Source organism: Coregonus clupeaformis, chromosome 7 (genome assembly GCF_020615455.1).
Source record: "Coregonus clupeaformis isolate EN_2021a chromosome 7, ASM2061545v1, whole genome shotgun sequence".
Lineage (NCBI taxonomy): Eukaryota > Metazoa > Chordata > Actinopteri > Salmoniformes > Salmonidae > Coregonus > Coregonus clupeaformis.
In genome coordinates this window covers 3,112,706-3,125,205 of record NC_059198.1, presented here as the reverse complement: position 1 = coordinate 3,125,205, position 12,500 = coordinate 3,112,706, and positions in this window count along the sequence as shown.

Sequence of the window (12,500 nt, the reverse complement as noted above, 5' to 3'; positions counted from 1 at the left end):
GATAACACATCCTTGTGAAAAAATTAATTAATGAAAGACAAAATTCTACATATACTGTATGTTCCCCAATAACTTATTGTTCAACATACAGTTCCCTCCTTTCACAGTGTATAGATTTCAACAAACAGAATGTTCAGTGCAGTCCCAGTTACCACTCTAACAACAGCCTCACTTTAATGCTGTCTGCTTGACAATGATACAGTGGGTATCTAGCTTGGTTTGAAAGCGATACTGTTCTGTGCATCCCGTAAATATGATATGGTAATATGATATCAGTGTAAACCACTGGCCCCATTCCTATTGGTGTTTAAGCACTTTCAAGGTAGGCTTTCTGTTACCTAACTGCTTGCTTCAGTTGAATTGTGAAATCAACCATGTCGTAGATGCTTTGACTTCAGATGAAATCTTGCGACTTGTGATGGCCGGCCGCCCAACAACTTGCCCGCTTGACCCTATCCCCTCCTCTCTTCTCCAGACCATTTCCGGAGACCTTCTCTCTTACCTCACCTCACCTCGCTCATCAACTCATCCTTGACCGCTGGCCATGTCCCTTCCGCCTTCAAGAGAGCGAGAGTTGCACCCCTCCTCAAAAAACCTACACTCGATCCCTCCGATGTCAACAACTACAGACCAGTATCCCTTCTTTCTTTTCTCTCCAAAACTCTTGAGCGTGCCGTCTCTAGCCAACTCTCCTGCTATCTCTCTCAGAATTACCTTCTTGATCCAAACCAGTCAGGTTTCAAGACTGGTCATTCAACTGAGACTGCTCTTCTCTGTGTCACGGAGGCTCTCCGCACTGCTAAAGCTAACTCTCTCTCCTCTGCTCTTATCCTTCTAGACCTGTCTGCTGCCTTTGATACTGTGAACCATCAGATCCTCCTCTCCACCCTCTCCGAGTTGGGCATCTCCGGCGCTGCTCACTCTTGGATTGCGTCGTACCTGACAGGTCGCTCCTACCAGGTGGTGTGGCGAGAATCTGTCTCCGCACCACGTGCTCTCACCACTGGTGTCCCCCAGGGCTCAGTTCTAGTCCCTCTCCTATTCTCTCTATACACCAAGTCACTTGGCTCTGTCATTTCCTCACATGGTCTCTCCTATCATTGCTACGCAGACGACACACAATTCATTTTCTCCTTTCCCCCTTCTGATAACCTGGTGGCGAATCGCATCTCTGCATGTCTGGCAGACATATCAGTGTGGATGTCGGATCACCACCTCAAGCTGAACCTCGGCAAGACGGAGCTGCTCTTCCTGCCGGGGAAGGACTGCCCGCTCCATGATCTTGCCATCACGGTTGACAACTCCATTGGGTCCTCCTCCCAGAGTGCAAAGAACCTTGGCGTGACCCTGGACAACACCCTGTCATTCTCCGCTAACATCAAAGCGGTGACCCGATCCTGCAGGTTCATGCTCTACAACATTCGCAGAGTACGACCCTACCTATATTTACATTTTAGTCATTTAGCAGACGCTCTTATCCAGAGCGACATACAGGAGCAATTAGGGTTAAGTGCCTTGCTCAAGGGCACATCGGCAGATTTTTTTACTTAGTCAGCTCGGGGATTAGAACCAGCGACCTTTCGGTTACTGGCACAACGCTCTTAACCACTAAGCTACCTGCCACCCTCACACAGAATGCGGCACAGGTCCTAATCCAGGCACTTGTCATCTCCCGTCTGGATTACTGCAAATCGCTGTTGGCTGGGCTCCCTGCCTGTGCCATTAAACCCCTACAACTTATCCAGAACGCTGCAGCCCGTCTGGTGTTCAACCATCCCAAGTTCTCTCATGTCACCCCGGTCCTCTGCACACTCCACTGGCTTCCAGTTGAGGCTCGCGTCTACTACAAGACCATGGTGCTTGCCTACGGAGCTGTGAGGGGAACGGCACCTCCTTACCTTCAGGCTCTGATCAGACCCTACACCCAAACGAGGGCACTACGTTCATCCACCTCTGGCCTGCTAGCCCCCCTACCTCTACGGAAGCACAGTTCCCGCTCAGCCCAGTCAAAGCTATTCGCTGCTCTGGCACCCCAATGGTGGAACAAGCTCCCCCACAACCCCACGACAGCGGAGTCACTGACCACCTTCCGGAGACACTTGAAACCCTACCTCTTTAAGGAATACCTGGAATAGTATAAAAGTAATCCTTCTACCCCTCCCTCCCCCACCCCCCCATAAAAAAATAAATATAATTTTAAAAAGTGGTTGTCCCACTGGCTATCATAAGTTGAATGCACCAATTTGTAAGTCACTCTGGATAAGAGCGTCTGCTAAATGATGTAAATGTAAATGTAGATTCCATGGGGGACTGCAAAGGGGGCTCTTTTCTGCCACCCGGTGGTGTCATCTAGAGTTGAAGTTTGCTTATGGAAAAGGGGGAAGACGAACAGGATTTTACACAACACTGGGTTTTTCCCTGTGTCTCAATTTGACACAAAATAATGGCTCCCCTTTAGTAGCCATTAAGGCTGTACAACCAGTCGCTGGAGGATCTAGTTCCATGTTTTACAACAGCAATAAACACCTGTCAGAGAAAAAAAACATCAGAAAAATATACTGTAGGGCATAGATGAGTTTATAGCTGATATATGAAGAACATACAATTCAGTTGATTTTTCATACTAACCTACATGAGAAATGGAGACTCAACATAATCCAAGCATTATACTCCAACATTCTTGGATGCATTTATAATCTGAACTTCAAAGAGAAGGAGCATGGAGTCACTATAGCAAAGTGGAACACCCTCATGAAATGATGATGAAGACAGTTGTATTAACCTGACTCATTACTTTTTAGTTTCTACAGCTGCTGTCTCATCTGTTTTATGATGTTCCATTAGGAAATGGCAAATGACCCTTCTAGGACAGTGTGTCTTTTAGTGTGTCTGTGTGTGTGTGTGTGCGTTTGTGTAGCGTGTGTGTGTGCATGTCAATCTGACTATGTCTCCCACTGTGTGTTAGTATGAATCCTGTATTCACATCAGTGATGTAGTGGTTCCATTGTTCTCTCCACATTCAACCACCTAACTAACCCTAACCCTGTATCCAACCACCTAACTAACCCTAACCCTGTATCCAACCAACCAGCTAACTAACCCTAACCCTGTATCCAACCAACCAACCAGCTAACTAACCCTAACCCTGTATCCAACCACCTAACTAACCCTAACCCTGTTACCAACCACCTAACCAACCCTAACCCTGTATCCAATCACCTAACTAACCCTAACCCTGTATCCAACCACCTAACTAACCCTAACCCTGTATCCAACCACCTAACTAACCCTAACCCTGTATCCAACCACCTAACTAACCCTGTATCCAACCACCCCAGGACCTGAGGAGCCCAGACTCCAGGCAGGTTTGACTGAAGCTACAGCCTCTGAATCAGCACCATCGCTCTCCAGCTGTCCCGATCCCTGTAGCTCTCCCCCTTCGTCTCCCCTCTGTTTCCCCTGTCACCCTCCCCAGACCCCCACCCACACTCGATCAGTCCCTGGCTCCAGACTTCAGCCCCCCTCCCCTCCCCCCATCCCTCCTCTCCAGCCATACAGCCCTTTGAGCCGAAGCCGCCCCTGCATAAATACATAAATATGAGGGGTAAACATTTAGACGGCGGGCCGTCAGCCCCACGGTAAAGCCTTTCATGTGACACCAGATCACACACACACCACTGTTGTTTACACACTCACCATCCCAGACCCAGCCCACCCCACACCCAGCACAGACGTGTCCCCAGAACCTGTCACCGAGGATGGGGGAGAGGGGAGACAAAGGCTGGGGGGATCCTGGAGGTGCCAGGCTGGCTCTCAGAGGCTCTTAGATGTGACCGACCAGATGGGAGCTGTAAGGTTAGAGGTCAGAGGTCAGAGTGGCCCAGAGGTTAGAGGTCAGAGTGAACCACCCTCCCCCCTCTCACTGGTCCTGTATAGTGGATCCTCTGAAGTTACAGTATGTCTGACATGGACCCCTCCCTTCCAAAGCCAAGCACCTGGCTCCATCACATAGCCAGCCTCACCTCACTATCACCATCACAACTCTGACAATCAACAATAATCAGTCATCCTCAGTCATGTTATCGTCATATAAATGACTGAGTGGACAAAACATTAGGAACACCTGCTCTTTCCATGACATAGACTGACCAAGTGAATCCAGGTGAAAGCTATGATCCCTTATTGATGTCACCTGTTAAATTCACTTTAATTAGTGTAGATGAAGGTCAGGAGACAGGTTAAAGAAGGATTTGTAAGCATTGAGACAATTGAGACATGGATTGTGTATGTGTGCCACTCAGAGGTTGAATGGGCAAGTCAAAAGATTTGCCAGGTGCACTGGTTTGAGTGTGTCAAGAACTGCAACGCTGCTGGGTTTTTCACGCTCAGCAGTTTCCCGTGTGTATGAAGAATGGTCCACCACCTAAAGGACATCCAGCCAATTGGAGTCAACATGGGCCAGCATCCCTGTGGAACGCTTTTGACACCTTGTAGAGTCCATGCCCTGATGAAATGAGGCTGTTCTGAGGGCAAAAGGGGGTGCAACTCAATATAAGGAAGGTGTTCCTAATGTTTTGTAAACTCAGTGTATATTAATCTACACTGAACAAAAATATAAATGCAACATGTAAAGTGTTGGTCCCATGTTTCATGAGCTGAAATAAAATATCCCAGAAATTTTCCATATGCACAAAAAGCTTATTTCTCTCAAATGTTGTGCACAAATTTGGTTACATCCCTGTTAGTGAGCATTTCTCCTTTGCCAAGATAATCCTTCCACCTGACAGGTGTGGCATATCAAGAAGCTAATTAAACTGCATGTTCATTACACATGTGCACCTTGTGCTGGGGACAATAAAAGGCCACTCTAAAATGTGCAGTTTTGTCACACAACACAATGCCACAGATGACTCAAGTTTTGAGGGAGCGTGCAATTGGCATGCTGACTGCCGGACCAGAGCTGTTGCCAGAGAATTGAATGTTCATTTTTCTACCATAAGCCACCTCCAACGTCCTTTTAGAAAATTTGGCAGTATGTCCAACCGGCTTCACAACCACAGACCACGTGATTGGCGTTGTGTGGGTGAGCGCCATGGTGGCGGTGGGGTTATGGTATGGGCAGTTATAAGCTATGGACAAAGAACACAATTTCCTTTTATCGATGGCAATTTGAATGCACAGAGATACTGTGAAGACATCCTGAGGCCCATTGTCTTGCCATTCATCCGCCGCCATCACCTCATGTTTCAGCATGTTAATACACGGCCCCATGTCGCAAGGATCTGTACACAATTCCTGGAAGCTGAAAATGTCCCAGTTCTTCCATGGCCTGCATACTCACCAGACATCCCGCCAATATCCAGCAACTTCGCACAGCTATTGAAGAGGAGTGGGACAACATTCCACAGACCACAATCAACAGCCTGATCAACTATATGCGAAGGAGATGTGTTGTGCTGCATGAGGCAAATGGTGGTCACACCAGATACTGACTGGTTTTCTGATCCATGCACTGGTTTTCTGATCCACACCCCTACCTTTTTTTTAAAGGTACAGTGGGGAAATTTTTTATTTAGTCAGCCACCAATTGTGCAAGTTCTCCCACTTAAAAAGATGAGAGAGGCCTGTAATTTTCATCATAGGTACACTTCAACTATGACAGACAAATTGAGATTTTTTTTCTCCAGAAAATCACATTGTAGGATTTTTTATAAATTTATTTGCAAATTATGGTGGAAAATAAGTATTTGGTCACCTACAAACAAGCAAGATTTCTGGCTCTCACAGACCTGTAACTTCTTCTTTAAGAGGCTCCTCTGTCTTCCACTCGTTACCTGTATTAATGGCACCTGTTTGAACTTGTTATCAGTATAAAAGACACCTGTCCACAACCTCAAACAGTCACACTCCAAACTCCACTATGGCCAAGACCAAAGAGCTGTCAAAGGACACCAGAAACAAAATTGTAGACCTGCACCAGGCTGGGAAGACTGAATCTGCAATAGGTAAGCAGCTTGGTTTGAAGAAATCAACTGTGGTAGCAATTATTAGGAAATGGAAGACATACAAGACCACTGATAATCTCCCTCGATCTGGGGCTCCACGCAAGATCTCACCCCGTGGGGTCAAAATGATCACAAGAACGATGAGCAAAAATCCCAGAACCACACGGGGGGGACCTAGTGAATGACCTGCAGAGAGCTGGGACCAAAGTAACAAAGCCTACCATCAGTAACACACTACGCCGCCAGGGACTCAAATCCTGCAGTGCCAGACGTGTCCCCCTGCTTAAGCCAGTACATGTCCAGGCCCGTCTGAAGTTTGCTAGAGTGCATTGGGATGATCCAGAAGAGGATTGGGAGAATGTCATATGGTCAGATGAAACCAAAATATAACTTTTTGGTAAAAACTCAACTCGTCGTGTTTGGAGGACAAAGAATGCTGAGTTGCATCCAAAGAACACCATACCTACTGTGAAGCATGGGGGTGGAAACATCATGCTTTGGGGCTGTTTTTCTGCAAAGGGACCAGGACGACTGATCCGTGTAAAGGAAAGAATGAATGGGGCCATGTATCGTGAGATTTTGAGTGAAAACCTCCTTCCATCAGCAAGGGCATTGAAGATGAAACGTGGCTGGGTCTTTCAGCATGACAATGATCCCAAACACACCGCCCGGGCAACGAAGGAGTGGCTTCGTAAGAAGCATTTCAAGGTCCTGTAGTGGCCTAGCCAGTCTCAAGATCTCAACCCCATAGAAAACCTTTGGAGGGAGTTGAAAGTCTGTGTTGCCCAGCGACAGCCCCAAAACATCACTGCTCTAGAGGAGATCTGCATGGAGGAATGGGCCAAAATACCAGCAACAGTGTGTGAAAACCTTGTGAAGACTTACAGAAAACGTATGACCTGTGTCATTGCCAACAAAGGGTAAATAACAAAGTATTGAGAAACTTTTGTTATTGACCAAATACTTATTTTCCACCATAGTTTGCAAATAAATTCATTAAAAATCCTACAATATGATTTTCTGGATTTATTTTTCTCATTTTGTCTGTCATAGTTGACGTGTACCTATGATGAAAATTACAGGCCTCTCTCATCTTTTTAAGTGGGAGAACTTGCACAATTGGTGGCTGACTAAATACTTTTTTCCCCCACTGTATCTGTGACCAACAGATGCATATCTGTATTCCCAGTCATGTGAAATCCATAGATTAGGGCCTAATTTATTTATTTCAATTGACTGAGTTCCTTATATGAACTGTAACTCAGTAAAATCTGTGAAATTGTTGCATGTTGAGTTTATATTTTTGCTCAGTATTTTATGAATAGATTAGAAGTAGCTTTTTATTTGCTGAGTTATGATTTAAAAGCTATAAGTATACAAGTGGTAATAATAGTAAATAGCGATAAGTATTTTTAGTGAGGGTACAATAGTTTCATGTGTTTCTGTGTCATTAATGTATTTGTGGTTCCGTCATTACAATGTATGCCACTAACACAAGCTACATTTGTGAAAACGTGAGTACAATGAAGTATTGTTTAAGAGACTCAGTGTTTTGTTCCAGATAACACTACTATACACAACGTCATTGTGACACTGCCACGCATTAAACAGACATATCTCATCATCTGCACTTTGACAATGTGTGCCAGAGGAAACAAGGAAAATATCAAAACCCCTGCAAATTGCTGTAGTAAATGTGAAGAGATAAAATCTGTCTTTCTCTCCAGATTTGTTTCTGCACACCATAAAACAACATAGTGATTATGAGAGATGTGGGGAATTCAGCGCACATTAAAACTTTCTCTCTAATGACCATGAACCCAACAACACCATGAAAATACTGATCACCCTTCTCTTAGAAAAAGTGAGGAACGCTGAAACTTAAAGGGAAAGAAAGAGAGAGCGATAGAGAGAGAGAGAGAGAGAGAGAGAGAGAGGAGAAACAAGAAAGAAAACTGGAAGAAAGTATCTTTATCTCTGTGTTAAATTGGGTGTGACTATAAAATATTTCGAAGTTGGCCCGAGAAGAAGAGGAAAGGAGAGGGAGGAAAAAACACACACAACAAAAACAAATTAACATAAAAAATGCTCTGGTTGCTTTCAACAGTTCTATTCAAACCTCCATCAGGCATTCTAATGGGGGGTAAGTTCAAAGCTGCACTAGACTCCCGCTGCTTCCTCCGTCGACTTAGAGGCACAACACTTCCATCTCTCTGTGTGTTGTGCCTCTCTCACTTTTCTCTCTCTCTTTCTCTTTCATTTTCTCCCTCTGTCTCTCTCTGATACACCCCTTTCTCTGTGTGAGTTAACCTCCCTCTACAATATCTTTTTTCTCTCTCTCTTTCTGTCTGTCTCTCTCTATCCCTTTTCCCTCTCTCTTGAACTCTTTGCCTTGTCTCCTTTGACCTCTCTGACTCCCCCGTCTCTATCTAGCTCTCTATCTAAACTGTCCCTTCTGTTTCCCAGTCTCTATTGAAACATATAAAGTACAGCAGACGAGACACAATCAGTGAGGGGTTTGCTCCATCAAACCTGGTTCTGTAGGTAGGAAAGGAAACAGACTTGAATCAATTGAGTCGTTTTAAAACCTCAGACCATCCCTGGATGTACCGTTTCTCCAGCACTGCCCCGCAGATATCTCCCAGCATCAAAGACATCCTCCTCTTCTTTCCCGCCTTCTTCCCCCCGTTCCCCCTTCTTCTCTTGACGGTGGCACTTCCACCAGTTCTAAATGTTTAACTCTTGCGATCTGCTCATTAAAAGCTCTTCAAAGCCTTCCATTGATGCCCAGGCATCCATTTTAATTTGTAATACTGTATGGCTGCTGGGCTCAGCGTAATTCTGAGGATGTTCTGATAGCTAGCTCGCCTCAAAGTGCTAACAACCCGTTTCTCCGCTCAAAGTAGAAGGATAGAGGATTTATCTGAGTTTGAGAAGCGGGGAGGCCTTAGGTTGTTTATACTATGTGCTGACAAAGTGATACAGAACACATATAGAAAGTTACTGTGCCGGCTAAGTTACACACATGAGAGTTGTATGGTATGAAAACCTTACTGTAGAGAGTATGACAATGTAGCTGAGTACTTCAACCTTGCTGTTTTCTTGAAAGAGACAGAAATGTCTCTAAAATTGGTTTGTCTGTTACACCTTTTATAGATACCTCATTTTAGACTAGACATATTCAATATATTTCCTGTTTAGTATAACTCAAAACACTTTAGACACTCCGCATATGCGCTTTATAGAATATGAGATTCAAAATAATATCGAACGACAGTGTAAAAGCGCGTTAGGGGAGTCTAGTGTATGCATACTTAGCTCTTACATCCCCACCTGCATGTTGAGAGGATGCGGAGCGAAGCGGTGTCACTCAGCAATAACCATAGACAGAAGGAAAAGTCTCTCAGATCCCTGCTGGCAGTTGAACACCTTAGAATCTGGATTTCCTTGCCTGAAGGAACCATTGAAATCTAATGCATAAACATTATGCCCCGTTTTCCCCACACCTAGAGTGCAGAGACAGGCAGTGCCGCAGCACAGCGAGGCAAGGCAGCAATGCTTCTGTTCTGAGCCACTTTGGGGAACTATCCACTGAGCGCAACCATCCTCAGAAACTTAAATGACAAGTCTGACTGACTGAGATTTTGGTTCTGTCATGTCTCTTTGTCTGTCTGTCTGTCTGTCTGTCTGTCTGTCTGTCTGTCTGTCTGTCTGTCTGTCTGTCTGTCTGCCTGTCTGTCTGCCTGTCTGTCTGCCTGTCTGTCTGCCTGTCTGTCTGCCTGTCTGTCTGCCTGTCAGCCTGTGTCACACCCTGGCTCTGGGACTCTATTTGTTGAGCCAGGGTGTGTTCATTCTATGTGGTTATTTCTATGTTGGGGGTTCTAGTTTGTTGTTTTCTATGTTTGCTTGAGTGACTCCCAATCAGAGGCAACGAGTGTCAGCTGTTGGCTGGTTGTCTCTGATTGGGAGCCATATTTAAACTGTCTGTTTTTCACTTTGTGTTTGTGGGTTTTTGTTCCGTGTCGGTCATTGTTACCGTAGGACGTTACGAGTCGTTTATTGTTTTGTTTCGTGCTTTAATTAAATAAAGTAACATGTTCGTTCAACACGCTGCGCATTGGTCTCTCCCTGACGATCGGGACAGAAAAACCCACCGTACCAGGACCAAGCAGCGTGTCCAGGAACAGGCAGACTGGACATGGGAGGAAGCGCCAGGAAAGGAGATGGAGAGGCTGGCGATGGCCCAGGTGGGCAAATCGTGGTCCTGGGAGGACATGCTCGGGGGCAAAGGGCCATGGGCAAGGATTAAGGCCCTGGCGAGAGAGGAGCAGCGGCGTCAGCAGTGTCATCGTCGGAAGGACGAGAGGCAACCCCAAAACATTTTTAGGGGGGGGCACACGGCATGGGCGGCTGGGCAGCAGGAGGCTGCCACAGGGCGATTTGGAGAGGAGGCCACCGGGTTTGGGGGCCCAGAAGGCAGGTTGGCGGAGCCTGGAAGGAGAGCGGAACCAACGTCCCGTACTCAGGCATGGCAGCATGGGACGGGGCAGGTTCCGCGGTATGCGGAGCGGCGTTCTGTGCCACGAGTGGTCCGGCATAGTCCTGTACGTCCTGTGCGAGCGCCCCGCACGTGTCGTGCGAAGGCGGGTATGCAGCCAGGACGGAGTGTGCCGGCTCAACGCTCGTGGTCTCCAATGCCTCTCCGCGGTCCCGGATATCCTGCTCCAGTGTCACGTGCTGTTATGCCAGTACGGGTACACAGCCCTGTACGTCCTGTGCGGATGCCTCACACAGAGTGTGTGAGGGTAGGCATTCAGCCAGGACGGGTTGTGGCCGCTCTTCACTCCAGGTCTCCTATCCGTCTCCACAGCCCGGTTCGGCCTGTCCCTGCTCCATGCACCAAGCCTACGGTGTGCGTCGCCAGCCCGGTCCGGCCTGTTCCTGCCCCTCGCACCAAGCCTACGGTGTGCGTCGCCAGCCCGGCCCGGCCTGTTCCTGCCCCTCGCACCAAGCCTACGGTGCGAGTCGTCAGCCTGGTCCAACCTGTTCCTGCCACTCGCACCAAGCCAGGGGTGCGAGTCGTCAGCCTGGTTCAGCCCGTTCCTGCCACTCGCACCAAGCCAGGGGTGCGAGTCGTCAGCCCGGTCCGGCCAGTTGCTGCTCCACGCACCAAGCCAGGGGTGCGCATCGTCAGCCCGGTCCGGCCCGTTGCTGCTACACGCACAAAGCCAGGGGTGCGAGTCGTCAGTCCGGTGAGGCCCGTTCCGGCTCCACGCACCAAGCCAGGGGTGCGCATCGTCAGCCCGGTCCGGCCCGTTGCTGCTACACGCACCAAGCCAGGGGTGCGCATCGTCAGACCGGTCCGGCCAGTTGCTGCTCCACGCACCAAGCCAGAGGTGCGCGTCGTCAGTCCGGCACAACCCGTGCCTGGGTCATCGGTGCCAAATCAGGTACCGCTCAACTGCTCCACTAAGGAGCTGAAGCCTACCGCTCCTGCTACGTCCAGTCCAGCTCCAGCCAGCGGGGCCAGACCGGACCAGGGGCGCTATGGGGGGTTTGTTGGAGGGTGGTGGGCAAGCCCGGAGCCAGAACCGCCGCCGAGGAGGAATGCCCACCCAGCCCTCCCCTGTTTTGCTCGTATTGAGGCGCGGTCGCAGTCCGCGCCTTTAGGGGGGGGTACTGTCACACCCTGGCTCTGGGACTCTATTTGTTGAGCCAGGGTGTGTTCATTCTATGTGGTTATTTCTATGTTGGGGGTTCTAGTTTGTTGTTTTCTATGTTTGCCTGAGTGACTCCCAATCAGAGGCAACGAGTGTCAGCTGTTGGCTGGTTGTCTCTGATTGGGAGCCATATTTAAACTGTCTGTTTTTCACTTTGTGTTTGTGGGTTTTTGTTCCGTGTCGGTCATTGTTACCGTAGGACGTTACGAGTCGTTTATTGTTTTGTTTCGTGCTTTAATTAAATAAAGTAACATGTTCGTTCAACACGCTGCGCATTGGTCTCTCCCTGACGATCGGGACAGAAAAACCCACCGTACCAGGACCAAGCAGCGTGTCCAGGAACAGGCAGACTGGACATGGGAGGAAGCGCCAGGAAAGGAGATGGAGAGGCTGGCGATGGCCCAGGTGGGCAAATCGTGGTCCTGGGAGGACATGCTCGGGGGCAAAGGGCCATGGGCAAGGATTAAGGCCCTGGCGAGAGAGGAGCAGCGGCGTCAGCAGTGTCATCGTCGGAAGGACGAGAGGCAACCCCAAAACATTTTTAGGGGGGGGCACACGGCATGGGCGGCTGGGCAGCAGGAGGCTGCCACAGGGCGATTTGGAGAGGAGGCCACCGGGTTTGGGGGCCCAGAAGGCAGGTTGGCGGAGCCTGGAAGGAGAGCGGAACCAACGTCCCGTACTCAGGCATGGCAGCATGGGACGGGGCAGGTTCCGCGGTATGCGGAGCGGCGTTCTGTGCCACGAGTGGTCCGGCATAGTCCTGTACGTCCTGTGC